This window comes from Dipodomys merriami, unplaced genomic scaffold, assembly GCF_024711535.1.
Source record: "Dipodomys merriami isolate MVZ:Mamm:240054 unplaced genomic scaffold, mDipMer1.0.p SCAF_759, whole genome shotgun sequence".
Taxonomy (NCBI): Eukaryota; Metazoa; Chordata; class Mammalia; order Rodentia; family Heteromyidae; genus Dipodomys; species Dipodomys merriami.
The window spans coordinates 55,526-60,552 of record NW_027206356.1 but is presented as its reverse complement, the minus strand read 5'-3'; the positions used below and the strand labels follow the sequence as shown (position 1 = coordinate 60,552).

Here is a 5,027-nt window from a genome sequence, read left to right as displayed (position 1 = left end):
GCTAAAAATGCTTCAAAGTATGATTAAACTAAAATGAAAAAGATTTAAAATAGTCATTGACAAAAAAAATTACAAACGTGAGCAATCAACTGAACAATATAATTATTTTCCATTATACACAGAATTTTAGGGAAATAAGATCAGTAGCATTGTTAGAAACAATAAAGTTTCCTTATTACAAACAGGCACCCAAGGATATAATCCTGTATAAATATTGCATCATTAACTACCTAAATTTAGAGGACATTACATGCTTCAGCAGCACATGAACCCAAATTACACCAATACAGAGATTAACATGGCAATTGCAAAGGATGATATGAAAATCTGTGAATTATTCCAGATTTTTCATTCTTCAGATGCAAGAAATGAAAAACAATTATTAAAAAGTTGATTACAAAATTACTAGTGTAACAATACATGTAATCCATATAAATAAAAGTTAGTTTGACATCAGTGTATTAAATCTTCACCGTAGAAAGGCCTTTATATAGCATAATCGTTATAAAACTTTTAAATTAGACAACATTGTCATTTTATTCCAAAGAAATATACTATAAAGACCTAGTAAAAAAGGAATCTTAAACTGTTTTGGTATGGAATGCAATCTGAAAGGACACATTTATTAATGAACCTATATATTATAAAACAATGTAGAATTCAAAGTCTTATATCTAGGAAAGAATAAAATAGATTATGGGCATTATACAAACAGAATACAGAATATTTTAAGGTATAATTTTTCACATAAGCACCAGAAATATCTTTAGTTTCTTTAGTACTCATTTCAACAGATAAATTAAAATTATTTCTGAATAAAAAAAAGCAAAAACTCGAGGGGGTCCAAGATGGTGACGGGGAACTGGGGGAACGCCACAGCTCTCCCCAACCAAAAAGAGAGTTTGAGTTCCAACGTTTAATCTCCCCAAGAGACCGACAACAACAAAAAAATCAACATCCAGAGAAAAATAGGAGTTGAAAAGAAGAATTTCACAACAGAGAAGCTTGAAGACGCCTCCCCCAATGTCTATTGGCCACAAAGCAGCGTGCCAAGCCATGGCCAGCCCGGCCTGGTGGGAGCTATCGGTGGCCCAGATACACAGGGAGTTGTCTGCAGATCACCGGCACCAAAGACCCCTGAGGTATCAGTGTCAGACCGGCTGATCCTGACGAATGAAGAAACCTCCAAGCAGGGAACTTACACAAAGATCCCACCCATTCCCCTCACTCTCCATTGGAGCAGAGAGGCTCCATCCCACCAAAGCCACTCAGCCCCATGGCAGGAACCTCAGAGATACATGAGATGCCCACAGAACACCAGAGCAGAAGAACTGAAAGGAAGTGGTGCTGATCCAGAGAGCACAAACAGAGACAAACCCCAGCAATCAGAACCTGAACAGAGTCCCTGCCCCACCCCTCGGGTGGAGGCCAGAGGCCCATCCCGTGGAGCGGACCCAAACAGTGTCAATGGAGGCAGTGACAGAAAAGAAACACACAGAGCCACCACCTCTCAGCCTAGCCCACAACCACCTCAATTGAACTCTGACTGCAATGGCAACCAACAACAACCTACATCACATGGAAACAAATAGCTCCAGGGTGAGTACCCCGCAGGGGACAGTGTATTCCTCAAGGGAGACCAGAGCTGGTGGGAATCCCCAGACCCCCTACCCCAAAACCTGCACCACAGGACCCACTAAAACTAGAAACTGTTCAAGAGCTCCACCAGCCCATGAATCACACTCAGCTGGCCAGGCTAGAACAAGAGAGACCCTGGAAGGAAGCTTAAAAGCCCAAGCCTGGTACAGCGCCACTGGGTCAAGAACCCAACGGTGGAAGAAATTTGAACTGTGTACTCCAAGCTGCGTAATCTAGGTGGGAAACAGAGCAGCACAGGTCCAACAGCAGTGCCCAGGCTGGGGTCTGGGACCAGGCCTGGGGATCTGGTTCCTGAGCAACATAACCAACTCCTCCCAACTGAAATCAGAAGCTGAGCATATGCCTCAGTAGAGGGGAGAAAAACAGGGAACTACACTCCTGGTAATCATGCCTGTGACAGCAAAAGATGCGGGGGGGTTCAGGACAAGAGAAGCCCAAACTCCACAAGAACCTGACCCATGTATTCTAGGCTAAGAATTGAACAACACAGGCCTCCAGCACCCGATAATAGTCAGGAGCTCAGGCTGGTAAGGTGCTCAACAGTACAGTGTTGTCTTAGGTGCAAGAGGCCCTGGATCTGATTCCTCAGCAAAACATAAGCTGAAAGGGCCAGATGTGGTGCTATGGGTCAAATGGTAGGGTACCAGCCTTGAGTTGAAGAGCTGAAGGACAGCACCCAAGACCAGAGTTCAAGCCCACAAATAGCCAAAAAAGTAAAACAAAACAAAACATCAGGAGACCATAGCAGACTCCAGCATCTGGGAGAATACATCCAGCACATCCAAACTAGCCAAGAGCACCTGTAGGAACAAACAGGAGCAGTCTAGGCTGCTCAACCCTTCTAACGGCGGGAACTGCCAGTGATCTACAGCAGAGAGCTGAGAATCCTGTGTGGGTCAGACCAGCAGCTGAAGGTCGGCCCCCAACAGAATCGAGATCAGGTACAGACTCCCTCTACCAGCACAGAAACAGTAACCAAGCAAAGACAGACACCTATTGACCAAAACAAAATTTCAGATTAGTCTGCAATAATCCCTGAATAACCATGAGAAAATCACAGAGAAATATTATAAGGTTTATCAACAGCTAGGATAGCAAGCTATCTCTAAAAGCCAGCAGCAAGCCAGGGGAGAGCACCACTGGGAGCAAAGCAGGAATGGAAGACAAACACTACATCCAAGACATGCTGGAGGCAATGACTCAAGAAATAAAGTGAGAAATAGACCAGAATTTGAAAGAACACTAGGTCAAAATACCAAAAGAGGTGCAGGACATCAAACAGGAGATGCATGCAAAAATAGAGGTAGCACACACCTCACTAAGCCATGAGATAAGTGACAAAATAGAGGCAGTACACACCTCATTAAGAGGTGAGATTAGTATTTTGAAAACCAACATTGAATCCATTGAAATCAACAATGAGTCCATTTCCTCCATGCAAAACACAATGGAAGCCACAGTTAACAGAGTGAACAAAATGGAATTCAGAAGACAGAATACATCAACTGGAACAAAAAATGACAGATATGGAAAATTCACTTAAATTATACCAAAGGGAAATTCAAGGGCAAGCAGATAGTGCCAAGAAAATTAACCTTCATATACGAAGGTGAGGAATATCAAAGCAAGGGAATGCAACACCTATTCCACAAGATAATCGGTGAAAATTTTCCCCATCTCAAAAAAGAACATCTTACCCACATAACAGAAGCATATAGAACACCTAACAAGCAGGATCCCAGGAGAAACATTTCTAGACACATTATAGAATAAATGATAGATCTGAATGATAAGGAAACAATCTTGCATGCAGCAAAAATGAAGAAGGAGCTATACTACTATAGGAAAAATATTAGAATCACTACAGATCTCTCCACACAAAGACTGAATGCAAGAAAGGCCTGGGAAAGTACCACATGAGCCCTGAGAGCCAATAACTGCCAACCCAGACCGATATACTCAGAAAAGCTAGCATTCACATTCGATGGAGAACTGAAAACTTTTAATAGCAAAGAAAAACTAAATTAATACATAAACATTAAGCCAGCGTTACAAAGACTACTAAGAGGTGGAACACAACCTGAGAAAAGCAACCAGAAACAGAGAACTGCACCCAGACAGGCATTAATAGAAGTCTATCTGAGCAAGGACAGAGGAAAGGAAAGAAGAAAAACAGTGACCATAATGCATCTCTCTATACTATCTCTTAAGATTAACGGGCTTACTTCACCAATCAAAAGAAAAATAACTGCAGTTTGGATCCTAAAACACGACCCATCCATCTGTTGCCTTCAGGAGACCCACCTCTAAGCCAAACATGCAAACAAACTCAGAGTGAAGGGTTAGAAAAGGATCTACCAATCAAATGCCCCTAGTAAGAGAGCAGGCGTAGCAATCCTTATATCTGACAAAATAAACTTGTCATTAAAATCATTACAATGTCAAACCATCCCTGCATCTCTGGGATGAAGCCTACCTGGTCATAGTGTATGATTTTTTTAATGTGTTTCTGGATTCTTTTAGCTAGAATCTTAAGGATCTTTGCACCTGTGTTCATCAAGGAAATTGGCCTGTAATTCTCCTTTTTGGTTGGGTCTTTGCCTGGTTTGGGGATGAGTGTGATATTGGCTTCATAGAATGAGTTTGGGATAGCTCCCTCCTTCTCTGTTTCTCTGAAGAGCTTGAGGAATGTGGGTATTAATTCTTCTTTAAAGGTCTTATAGAATTTTGCTATGAATCTATCTGGTCCTGGGCTTTTTTGTTTGGAAGACTTTTGATAGCTTCCTGTATCTCCTTGTAGGATATTGGCTTATTTAATTGGTTTCTTCTTTGCTCAGTTTGGGCAACTTGGATTTTTCTAAAAATGCATCAATATCTACCAGGTTTTCTTCCTTTAGAGATTATAACTTTTGAAAATAGTCCATTAGGATTGTTTGGATATCTTGGGTACATGTTATGATTTTTCCCGTGGCATCCCGAATCCTGTTACAATGGCTTTCCTCTCTTCCTTTTTTAATTAATCTTGCAAATGGTCCATCAATTTTGTTTATTTTTTCAAAGAACCAGCTTTTTGTTTGGTTAATTTTGGCTGTAATTTTTTTTATTTTCTAATTGGTTAATCTCTGCTCTTAATTTGGTTATCTGGCTCCGTCTAGTAACTTTACGTTCCATTTTTTCTTGTTTTTCTAGCTGTTTTAATTGCAACATGAGATTATTTACTTGGTCTGTCTCCATTTTCTTGATTTGGGCAATGAGGGCAATAAATTTGCCCCTCAGGACTGATTTTGCTGTGTCCCACAAGTTTCTTTGTGAGATTTTTTTCATTTTCATTGAGTTGTAGGAAATGTTTTATTTCTTCTCTGATCTCT

General features: G+C 40.9%; 1 pseudogene; it reads left to right on the top strand.

Annotated features, from left to right (window-relative positions):
• The first annotated feature begins 250 nt into the window (after positions 1-250).
• LOC138818426 (U6 spliceosomal RNA) lies at positions 251-349 on the top strand (annotated as a pseudogene).
• The last annotated feature ends 4,678 nt before the right edge of the window (positions 350-5,027 follow it).